This window comes from Delphinapterus leucas, chromosome 8, assembly GCF_059928025.1.
Source record: "Delphinapterus leucas isolate spDelLeu-1000000601 "Yukka" chromosome 8, BTC_Dleu_Yukka2, whole genome shotgun sequence".
NCBI classification, from domain to species: Eukaryota; Metazoa; Chordata; class Mammalia; order Artiodactyla; family Monodontidae; genus Delphinapterus; species Delphinapterus leucas.
This window is the reverse complement of record NC_143136.1, coordinates 34304507-34316660: the sequence shown is the minus strand read 5'-3', so window position 1 is coordinate 34316660 and position 12154 is coordinate 34304507. Positions and strand designations below refer to the sequence as shown.

Here is a 12154-nt window from a genome sequence, read left to right as displayed (position 1 = left end):
GTGTACTCTGCTATTGTTGGATAGAGTGTCAGTTAGATCCTGTTGGTTTATTGTGTTGTTAAGGTGTTCTATATTCTTGCTGATTTTCTGTCTAGTAGTTCTATATTTACTGAGAGTGAGGTGTTGACATCCCCAAATATAAGGGTGGATTTTATTACCTCTTTCAGCTCTATCATGTAATGTCATGCTTTGTTACTTTAGTATTGTTATGTCTTCCTGGTGGAGTGACACTTGTATTATTATATAACATTCCTCTTTATCTCTAGTAATTTTCTTTGCAAGTAAGTCTATCTACTTTATTTGATATTAATATAGCCCTTGTTGCATTTAATAATTTATATATATATATATATATATATATATATTTTTTTTTTTTTTTGCCGTACACGGGCCTCTCACTGTTGTGGCCTCTCCTGTTGCGGAGCACAGGCTCCGGACGCGCAGGCTCAGCAGCCATGGCTCATGGGCCCAGCCGCTCCGCGGCATGTGGGATCTTCCCGGACAGGGGCACGAACCCGTGTCCCCTGCATCGGCAGGAGGACTCTCAACCACTGCGCCACCAGGGAAGCCCTAATGATTAAATTTTGAAGTCACATCTTTTCCCATTCTTTTGCTTTTAGTTTACATATGTCATTGCACTGATATTTGAAGTTAATTTCTTGTGGACAACATGTTGTTGGATTATGTTTTTGATTCACACTGCCAACTGTCTTTTTTTTTTTTCGGCTGTGTTGGGTCTTAGCTGTGGCATGTGGGATCTTTCGTTGTGGTGTGTGGGCTTCTCTCTAGTTGTGGTGTGTGGGCTTCTCTCTAGCTGTGGTGTGCGGGCTTCTCTCTAGTTATGGCACATGGGCTCCAGAGCGCGTGGGCTCTGTAATTGCGGCATGCGAGCTCTCTAGTTGTGGTGTGCAGGCTTAGCTGTCCCATAGCATGTGGGATCTTAGTTCCCCGACAGGGGTCGAACTCGTGTCTTCTGCATTGGAAGGAGGATTCTCAACCACTGGACCACCAGGGAAGGCCCTGTCTTTTTTTTTTTAATTGAAGTATAGTTAATTTACAATGTTGTGTTAGTTTTAAGTGTACAAAAAGTGATTCAGTTATACATACATACATACATACATACATATATATATATAATTTTTCAGATTCTTTTCCATTGTAGGTTATTACAAGATATTGAGTATAGTTCCCTGTGCTATACAGTAGATTTTGCTGTTTACCTATTTTATATATAGTAGTGTGTATATGTTAATCCCAAATTCCAAACTTATCTCACTCCCACCCAACACTATCCCCTTTGGTAACCATAAGTTTGTTTTCTATGTCTGTGAGTTTATTTCTGTTTTGTAAATAAGATCCTTTGTATCATTTTTTAGATTCCACATATAAGTGATATCATATGATATTTGTCTTTCTCTCTCTGACTTACTTCAGTTAGTATGATAATCTCTAGGTCCAACCATGTGGCTGCAAATGGCATTATTTCATCCTTTTCAATGGCTGAGTAATATTCCATTTTATATCTGTACCTACCACATCTTCTTTATCCATTCATCTGTTGATAGACAAATAGGTTGCTTCCATGTCTTGGCTATTGTAAATAGTGCTGCTATGAACACTGCGGTGCATGTATCTTTTCAAATTAGAGTTTTCTCTCAATATATGCCCAGGAGTGGAATTGCTAGATCGTATGGTAGCTCTATTTTTAGTTTTTTAAGTAACCTCCATACTATTCTCCATAGTGGCTGTATCGATTTACATTCCCACCAACAATGTAGCAGGGTTCATTTTTCTCCACACCCTCTCCAGCATTTATTATTCATAGACTTTTTAATGATGGTCATTCTGACTGGTGAAAAGTGATACCTCATTGTAGTTTTGATTTGCATTTCTCTAATAATTAGTGATGCTGAGCATCTTTTCATGTGCCTCTTGGCCATCAGTATGTCTTCTTTGGATAAATGTCTATTCAGGTCTTCTGCTCATTTTTTGATTGGGTTGTTTGTTTTTTTGTTATTGAGCTGAATGAGCTGTTTGTATATTTTGGAGATTAATCCCTTTTTGGTCATGGCATTTGCAAATATTTTCTCCCTGTCCATAGATTGTCTTTTTGTTTTGTTTATGGTTTCCTTTGCTGGGCAAATGCTTATAAGTTTAATTAGGTCCCATTTGTTTATTTTTTATCTTTATTTCCATTACTCTGAGAGGAGGATCCAAAAACATATTGCTGCAATTTATGTCAAAGAGTGTTCCACCTACATTTTCCCCTAGGTGTTTTATAGTATCTGGTCTTACATTTAAGTCTTTAATCCATTTTGAGTTTATTTTTGTGTTTGGTGTTAGAGAATGTTCTAATTTCATTCTTTACATGTAGCTGTCCAGTTTTCCCAGCACCACTTATTGAGGAGACTGTATTTTCTTTATTGTATATCCTTGCTTTCTTTGTCATAGAGTAATTGACCATAAGTGTGTGGGTTTATTTCTGGGCTTTCTATCCTGTTCCATTCATCTATGTCTGTTTTTGTGCCATTACCATACTGTTTTGATTGCTGTAGCTTTGTAGTAGAGTCTGAAGTCAGGGAGCATGATTCCTCCAGTTCCAGTCATCTTTCTCAAGATTGTTTCAGCTATTTGGGATCTTTTATGTTTCCATACAAATTTAAAAACTTTTTGTTCTACCTGTGTGAAAAATGCCATTGGTAGTTTGATGGGGATTGCATTGAATCTTCAGATTGCCTTAAGTAGTATGGTCATTTTAACAATATTGATTCTTCCAATCCAAGAACATGGTATATCTTTCTGTCTTCAATTTCTTTCATCAGTGTCTTATAGTTTTCAGAGACAGATCTTTTACCTCCTTAGGGAGGTTTATTCCTAGGCATGTTATTCGTTTTGATGTGATGGTAAATGGGATTGTTTCCTTAATATCTTTTTCTGATCTTTCATTGTTAGTGTATAGAAATGCAACAGATTTCTGTATATTAATTTTGTATCCAGCAACTTTACCATATTCATTGATGAGCTCTAGTAGTTTTCTGGTAGCATCTTTAGGATTTTCTATGTATAGTATCATGTCACCTGGAAACAGTGACAGTTTTACTTCTTCTTTTCCAATTTGGATTCTTTTTATTTCTTTTTCTTCTCTGATTCCTGTGACTAGGACTTTCAAAGCTATGTTGAATAAAACTGGCAAGAGTAGACATCCTTGTCTTGTTCCTAATCTTAGAGGAAATGCTTTCAGCTTTTCACTGTTAAGAACGATGTTGGCTGTGGATCTGTCATATATGGCCTTTATTATGTTGAGGTATGTTCCCTCTATGCCCACTTTCTGGAGAGTTTTTATCATAAATGGGTGTTGAAATTTGTCAAAAGCTTTTTCTGCATCTATTGAGATGATCATACGGACTTTTCCTTCAATTTGTTGATGTGGTGTATCACACTGATTGATTTGTAGATATTGAAAAATCCTTGCATCCCTGGGATAAATCCCACTTGATCATGGCGCATGATTCTTTTAATGTATTGTTGGATTTGGTTTGCTTGTATTTTGTTGAGGATTTTTGCATCTATGTTCATCAGTAATATTGGCCTATATTTTTTTTTTAATATCTTTGTCTGGTTTTGGTATCAGGATGATGGCGGCCTCATAAAATGAGTTCAGAAGTATTCCTTCCTCTGCAATTTTTTGGGAATAGTTTGAGAAGGATAGGTATTAACTCTTCTCTAAATGTTTGATAGAATTCGCCTGTGAAGCCATCTGCTTCTGGACTTTTGTTTTTGGAGAGTTTTTAAGGTTTTTTTTTTTGTTTTTTTGTTTTGCCATACGCGGGCCTCTCACTGTTGTGGCCTCTCCCGTTGTGGAGCACAGACTCCGGACGCGCAGGCTCAGCGGCCATGGCTCACGGGCCCAGCTGCTCCACGGCACGTGGGATCTTCCCAGACCGGGGCACGAACCCGTGTCCCCTGCATCAGCAGGTGGACTCTCAACCACTGCGCCGCCAAGGAAGCCCCTTTTGGGGAGTTTTTAAATCACAGTTTCAATTTCAGTACTTGTGATTGGTCTGTCCAAATTTTCTATTTCTTCCCAGTTCAGTCTTGCGAGACTGTATGTTTCTAAGAATTTGTCCATTTCTTCCAGGTTGTCCATTCTATTGGCATTTAGGTGCTTATAGTAGTCTCTTATGATCCTTTGTATTTCTGTGGTGTTCATTGTAACTTCTCCTTTTTCATTTCTAATTTTATTGATTTGAGCCCTCTCCCTTTGTTTCTTGATGAGTCTGGCTAAAGGTTTATCAATTTTGTTTATCTTTTCAAAGAACCAGCTTTTAGTTTCATTGATCTTTTCTGTTATTTTCTTCATCTCTATTTCAGTTATTTATGCTCTGATCTTTATGATTTCTTTCCTTCTACTAACTTTGGGACTGAACCTGGGGCCCTGGCAGTGACAGCAATGAGTCCTAACCACCGGACTGCCAGGGAATTCCCTATTTTTTTAATTTAATTTTTATTTTTTAATGGGGGTGTAGTTGATTTACAATGTTGTGTTAATTTCAGGTGTATAGCAAAGTGATTTAGTTATACATATATCCATTCTTTTTCAGATTCTTTTCCCATATAGCTTATTAAAGAATATTGAGGGCTTCCCTGGTGGTGCAGCGGTTGAGAGTCCACCTGCCAATGCAGGAGACATGGGTTCGTGCCCTGGTCGAGGAAGATCCACATGCCGCGGAGTGGCCGGGCCTGTGAGCCATGGCCGCTGAGCCTGCACGTCCAGAACCTGTGCTCCGCAACAGGAGAGGCCACAACAGTGAGGGGCCCACGTACTGCAAAAAAAAAAAATATATATATATATATATTGAGTAGAGTTCCCTGTGCTGTACAGTAGTCCTTTTTGATTATCTACTTTATATATAGTAGTGTGTATATGTTAATCCCAATCTCCTAATTTATCCCTCCCCCAGCTTTCCTCTATGGTAACCATAAATTTGTTTTCTATATCTGTGAGTCTGTTTCTGTTTTGTAAATAAGTTCATTTGTATCATCTTTTTAGATTCCACATATAAGTGATATCATATGATAGTTCTCTTTCTCTGATTTACGTAGTATGATAATCTCTAGGTCCATCCATGTTGCTGCAAACGGCATTATTTCATTCTTTTTTTAATGGCTGAGTAATATTCCATTGTATATATCTACCACATAAGTGGGTCTCTTGTAGACAGCATATATATGGGTCTTATTTTTGTATCCATTCAGCCAGTCTATATATTTTGGTTGGAGCATTTAATCCATTTACATTTAAGGTAATTATTGATATGTATATTCTTATTGCCATTTTGTTAATTGTCTAGGATTTGTTTTTGTAGGTCTTTTTTCTTCCCTTCCTCTTCTGTTCTCTTTTCTTGTCATTTGATGACTATCTTTAGAGTTGTGTTTGGATTGCTATTTCTTTTGTGTGTGTGTATCTATTGTAGATTTTTGGTTTGCAATTACCATAAGGTTTTGATATAACAGTCTGTATATATCCAAGATTGTTTTAAGTTGCTGGCCTCTTAATTTCAAATGCATTTCCAATATCCTACACTTGTACTCTCCTCTTCTCATGATTGCTGGTTTTGATAGCATATTTGTGTATGGATCATTTCCTATCTTTATTGCATGTTTGCCTTTACTAGTGAGCTTTCCCATTTGTAATTTTCTTGTTTCGAGTTGTGTCCTTTTATTTTCTGCCTAGAGAATTTCCTTTAGCATTTGTTGTAAAGCTGGTTTGGTGGTGCCGAATTCTCTTAGCTTTTGCTTGTGTGTAAAGCTTTGAACTCCTCTGTCAAATCTGAACGAGAGCCTTGCTGGTTAGAGTATTCTTGGTTGTAGGTTCTTCCCTTTCATCACTTTAAATACATTGTGCCACTCCCTTCTGGCCTGCAATTTCTGCTGCAGTTTCTGCTGAAAAATCAGCTGATAACCATATGGGGATTCCCTTGTATATTATTTGTTGCTTTTCCCTTGTTGCTTTTAATTTTTACCTTTGTCTTTATTTTTTGTCAGTTTGATTAATAGTGTCTTGGTGTGTTCCTTCTTGGGTTTATCCTGTATGGAACTCTTACCCACTTCCTGGATTTGGGTGACTGTTTCCTTCCTCAGGTTAAGGAAGTTTTCAGGTAATACCTCTTCAAATATTTTCTCAGGCCCTTTTTCTCTCTCTTCTCCTTCTGGGAACCCTCTAATGCAAATATTAGTGTGCTTGATGTTGTCCCAGAACTGTTGTCTTAAACTGTCATTTCTTTTTTATTCTTTTTTCTTTCTTCTGTTTGGCAGCAGTGATTTCCACTACTCTGTCTTCCAGCTCACTGATCTGTTCTTCTGCCTCATTTAGTGTACTATTGATTAATTTTAGTGTATTTTCCTTTCAGTTATTGTATTCTTCAACTCTGTTTGGTTGTTCTTTATATTTTCTAATTCTTTGTTAAAAACTTCTAATTTCTCGCTCTGTGCATCCATTCTCCTCCCAAGTTCTTTAATCATCTTTACGATCATTACTCTGAACTCTATTTTGGTTAGATTGCCTATCTCCATGTCACTTAGTTCTTATTCCGGGGTTTTATCTTGTTCCTTCGTCTGAAATATATTCCTTTGTGTAAATTGCTATTTGTATTTTTATGTATGTGGTAGGTTGGTTATGTTTCTCAACCTTGGAGAAGTGGCCCTCTGTAGGGGATGTCCTATGTGTCCCAGCAGTGAACTCCTCTCTCGTCACCCAAAGGCCAGGGGCCAGCTGGTCCCCGGGCAGTGTCCAGCCTGAGTTTGTGGACTCCGTCTGCAGGCTGCAGGACTGTAGTTTTCTTGCTCCTAGTGTATGCCTCCTGGTGGGTGAGGCTTGTCTAGAGACTTGTGCAGGTTTCCTGCTGGGAGGGGTTGGTGACTGCTCCCTGGTGGGTGGGGCTGGGTCTTGGTCCTCCAGTGGGCAGGGTCATGTCTCAGGGCATATGTAGAGGCAGTTTTGGGTTTAGGAAGTCTTTAGGCAGCCTGTCTGCTGATGGGTGGGGCTGTGTTTGTTGTTTAGCCTGAGGCATCACAGCACTGGAGCCTGCAGGCTGTTGGCTGGGGCAGGTCTTGGTGCCAAAATGTCTGTCTCCAGGAGAACTCGTGCAAATGAATGCCCCCTGATATATCGACCACCAGTGTCTATATCCCCATGGTGGTCCACAGCTGCTCCCTGCCTCCCCAGAAGACCTCTAAGACCAGCAGGTAGGTCTGGCTCAGGCTCCTCTCATATTACTGCTTTTGCCCTTGTTCTCAGTGCATGTGAGATTTTGTGTGCACCCTTTAAGAGGGCAGTCTCTGTTCCCCCTAATCCTGTGGAACTCCTGCAATCAAGCCCCACTGGCCTTCAAAGCCAAATGCTCTGGGAGCTCCTCTCCCTGGTGCCAAACCCCTGGGCTGAGGGTCCTAACATGGGGCTCAGAACTCTCCTGTGGGAGAACCTCTGTAATATAATTATCTCCAGTTTGTGGGTCACCTACCTGGAGGGTATGGGGTTTGATTATATCTAGAGTCCGCCTCTCCTACCAGTCTCATTGTGGTTCCATCTTTATGTCTTTAGATGTAGAGGGTCTTTTCTGGTAGGTTTTAATTTTTTCTTTTAATTAATTAATTAATTAGCTGTGCCAGGTCTTAGTTGTGGCATACAGGTTCTGCGCTGAGGCATGTGGGATCTTTAATTGTGGGATTCAGGATCTTTTAGTTGCAGCATGCAGGCTCTTAGTTGCGGCATGTGGGATCTAGTTCCCTGACCAGGGATCAAACCTGGGTCCCCTGCGTTGGGAGTGTGGAGTCTTAACCACTGGACCACAAGAGAAGTCCCCAGTCTTCTTCAACGATGGTTATTCTGCAGATTGTTGTGACTTTGGTGTGCTCATGAGAGGAGGTGAACTTCGGGCCCTTCAATTCTGCCATCTTAGTTGCTCTCTCTCAACTGTGTCTTTTAAATGGTGTATTTAGACCATTTATCATTTACTAAATTTCCATATCAGTTATCAATGACATGTTGGGACTTAAGTCTGCCATTTTGTTATTTATTTTCTGTTTGTTTCCTCTATTTCTCATTCCTTATTTTCTCTTTCCTTACCTTCCTGTGGGTTGTTTGAATAGTTTTTAGGATTCCACATTGGTTTATAGTTTTTCAGTACATTGTTTTGGGTTTTTTTTGGTTTGTTTATTTATTTATTTATGGCTGTGTTGGGTCTTCGTTGCCATGCGCAGCCTTTCTCTAGCTGCAGTGAGCAGGGGCTACTCTTCGTTGCAGTGCGCGGGCTTCTCATTGAGGTGGCTTCTCTTGTTGCAGAGCATGGGCTCTAAGTGCACAGGCTTCAGTAGTTGTGGCGCACGGGCTTAGTTGCTTCGTGGCATGTGGGATCTTCCCGGACCAGGGATCAAACCTGTGTCCCCTGCATTGGCAGGCAGATTCTTTTTTTCTTTTTTTTAACATCTTTATTGGAGTATAGTTGCTTTACAATGGTGTGTTAGTTTCTGCTTTATAACAAAGTGAATCAGTTATACATATACATATGTTCCCATATCTCTTCCCTCTTGTGTGTCTCCCTCCCTGCCACCCTCCCTATCCCACCCCTCTAGGTGGTCACAAAGCACGAGCTGATCTCCCTGTGCTATGCGTCTGCTTCCCACTAGCTATCTATTTTACGTTTGGTAGTGTATATATGTCCATGCCACTCTCTCACTTTGTCACAGCTTACCCTTCCCCCTCCCCATATCTTCAAGTCCATTCCCTAGTAGGTCTCTTTATTCCTGTCTTACCCCTAGGTTCTTCATGACCTTTTTTTTTCATCTTAGATTCCATATATATGTGTTAGCATATGTTATTTTTTTTTCTCTTTCTGACTTACTTCACTCTGTATGACAGACTCTAGGTCCATCCACCTCACTACAAATAACTCAATTTCGTTTCTTTTTATGACTAATATTCCATCGTATAGATGTGCCACATCTTCTTTATCCATTCATCTGCTGATGGACACTTAGGTTATTTCCATGTCCTGGCTATTGTAAATAGAGCTGCAATGAACATTTTGGTACACGACTCTTTTTGAATTATGGCTTTCAAAGGGTATATGCCCAGTAGTGGGATTGTTGGGTCGTATGGTAGTTCTATTTTTAGTTTTTTAAGGAACCTCCATACTGCTCTCCATAGTGGCTGTATCAGTTTACATTCCCACCAACAGTGCAAGAGGGTTCCCTTTTCTCCACACCCTCTCCAGCATTTATTATTTGTAGATTTTTTGATGATGGCCATTCTGACTGGTGTGCGATGATATCTCATTGTAGTTTTTTTGTGTGTGTGTGTGGTACGCGGGCCTCTCACTGTTGTGGCCTCTCCCGCTGCGGAACACAGGCTCCGGACGCGCAGGCTCAGCGGCCATGGCTCACGGGCCCAGCCGCTCCGCGGCATGTGGGATCTTCCCAGACCGGGGCACGAACCCGTGTCCCCTGCATCGGCAGGCGGACTCTCAACCACTGCGCCACCAGGGAAGCCCCTCATTGTAGGTTTGATTTGCATTTTTCTAATGATTAATGACGTTGAGCATTCTTTCATGTGTTTGTTGGCAATCTGTATATCTTCTTTGAGAAATGTCTATTTAGGTCTTCTGCCCATTTTTGGATTGGGTTGTTTGTTTTTTGATATTGAGCTGCATGAGCTGCTTGTACATTTTGGAGATGAATCCTTTGTCAGTTGCTTCATTTGCAAATATTTTCCTCCATTCTGAGGGTTGTCTTTTCGTCTTGTTTATGGTTTCCTTTGCTGTGCAAAAGCTTTTAAGTTTCATTAGGTCCCATTTGTTTATGTTTTATTTTTATTTCCATTTCTCTAGGAGGTGGATCAAAAAGGATCTTGCTGTGATTTATGTCATTGAGTGTTCTGCCTATGTTTTCCTCTAAGAGTTTGACAGTGTCTGGCCTTACATTTAGGTGTTTAATCCATTTTGAGTTTATTTTTGTGTATGGTGTTAGGGAGTGTTCTAATTTCATACTTTTACATGTACCTCTCTGGTTTTCCCAGCACCACTTATTGAAGAGCCTGTTTTTTCTCCACTGTATATTCTTGCCTCCTTTATCAAAGATAAGGTGACCATATGTGTGTGGGTTTATCTCTGGGCTTTCTATCATGTTGCATTGATCTAGATTTCTGTTTTTGTGCTAGTATCATACTGTCTTGATTACTGTAGCTTTGTAGTGTAGTCTGAAGTCAGGGAGCCTGATTCCTCCGGCTCCGTTTTTCTTTCTCAAGATTGCTTTGGCTATTCAGGGTCTTTTGCGTTTCCATACAAATGGTGAACTTTTTGTTCTAGTTCTGTGAAAAATGCCAGTGGTAGTTTCATAGGGATTGCATTGAATCTGTAGATTGCTTTGGGTAGTAGAGTCACTTTCACAATGTTGATTCTTCCAATCCAAGAACATGGTATATCTCTCCATCTATTTGTATCATCTTTAATATCTTTCATCAGTGTCTTATAATTTTCTGCATATAGGTCTTTTGTCTCCTTAGGTAGGTTTATTCCTAGATATTTTATTCTTTTTTGTTGCAATGGTAAATGGGAGTGTTTCCTTAATTTCACTTTCAGATTTTTCATCATTAGTGTATAGGAATGCCAGAGATTTCTGTGCATTAATTTTGTATCCTGCTACTTTACCTAATTCATTGATTAGCTCTAGTAGTTTTCTGGTAGCATCTTTAGGATTCTCTGTGTATAGTATCATGTCATCTGGCAGGTAGATTCTTAACCACTGCACCACCAGGGAAGTCCCAGTATATTGTTTTTTACAGTTTTCTTAGTGGTTGTGCTCGGTATTATAATATCTTCACTTAACTTATTACAACGTACTGGTATTGATATTTTACCCCTTTGAGTGTAGTATAGACATCTTACTTCCATTTAGGCACTTTAATCCTCCCTACTTTTAAAAAATAATTGTCTGTCTTAAGTATTTCCCCTACTTACATTTCACATTACAGCAGATGGTGTTATAACCTTTGCTTCACTCATCACATATTATTTAAAAACTCTTGAGAATTAGGATAGTCTCCAATATTTGCCCATTCTGATGTTTCTTTCTTTCTGTAGTTCCAATCCTTTTTCTGTTATCATTTTCTTTCTTTTTAGAGAATTTCCTTTAGGCATTCATTAAGGGTATGTTTGCTACAAACAAATTCTCTTACTTTTCCTTTGTCTGAGAATGTCTTTATTTCCCCTTTACTTCTGAATTTTTGCTGGGTATATAATTTACAGTTGCCAGTTCTTTTCTTTTCATACATGAAAAATATTGTGCCACATCCTCTGGCTTCCATTATTTTAAATGAGAAAATCACTGTCATTCAAATAGGTATTCCCTGGTAGGTTTCTATTCCCTACAGTTTTCATTGTTTCTCTCTGGCTGCTTTCAAGAAATTTTTTCTTTAATTTTTAGAAGTGTAATGATGCCTTGCATTTCTTTGGGTTTATCCTCTTTGGGCTTTGCTCAGCTTCTTTAATCTATAGGTTTATGTTTTCCACCAATGTTGGGATGTTTTCAGCCATTATTTCTTTGAATAATTTCTCCTTCTCCTTCTTCTCTTTCTCCTCCTCCTCCCTACCCTCTCCACTTCTGGGATTCTAATAATATGAATATTAACTATTCTGTTACTCTTCCACAGATCCCAGAAATTGTTTATTTTTTTTCAGTCTATCTTCGTTCTGTTGTTCAGATTGGGTGAATTCTACTGATATTTTTTCAAGTTCACTACTTCTGTCCTCTGTCATTTCCACTCCACTACTGAGCCCAATCAATGAGATTTTAGTTTTCGTTATTGTCTTTTTCAATTATTTAATTTCCATTTGGTCTTTTTTATAACTTGTATTTCTCTGCTGATAATTTTTTGTTTTTTCATTTGTTTCAAGAGAATTTATGACTGATGATGAAGCATTTTTATGGTGGTTATTTAAATTTCTTTTAGATCATTTCAACATCTGACTCATCTTGGTGTTGGCATCTGTTCATTATCTTTTCTCATTGATGTTGTGGTTTTCCTAGTTGTTGGTATGACAAGTGATTTTCTTTTTTTTTTAATATATAAATTTATTTATTTATTTTGGCTGCGTTGGGT

The 12154-nt window shown here is 39.0% G+C and overlaps 2 protein-coding genes across 6 annotated transcripts in view; one reads left to right on the top strand and one right to left on the bottom strand.

The window, feature by feature from the left end:
* Positions 1-12154, bottom strand: part of CATSPERT (catsper channel auxiliary subunit tau) — a 152119-nt gene that overhangs the window by 19549 nt on the left and 120416 nt on the right.
* The window catches only part of STRADB (STE20 related adaptor beta), a 102488-nt gene that overhangs the window by 49860 nt on the left and 40474 nt on the right, over positions 1-12154 (top strand). Inside the window, exon 13 of one of the 5 annotated variants that reach the window (XM_089916504.1) lies at positions 4602-12154. This exon is cut by the window's right edge and continues 16899 nt beyond it. The exons of the other annotated variants lie outside the window; for them this stretch is intronic. The gene's annotated coding sequence lies outside the window, so the exon portion shown is untranslated. The remainder of the gene's footprint in view (positions 1-4601) is intronic. 5 annotated transcript variants of the gene reach the window in all.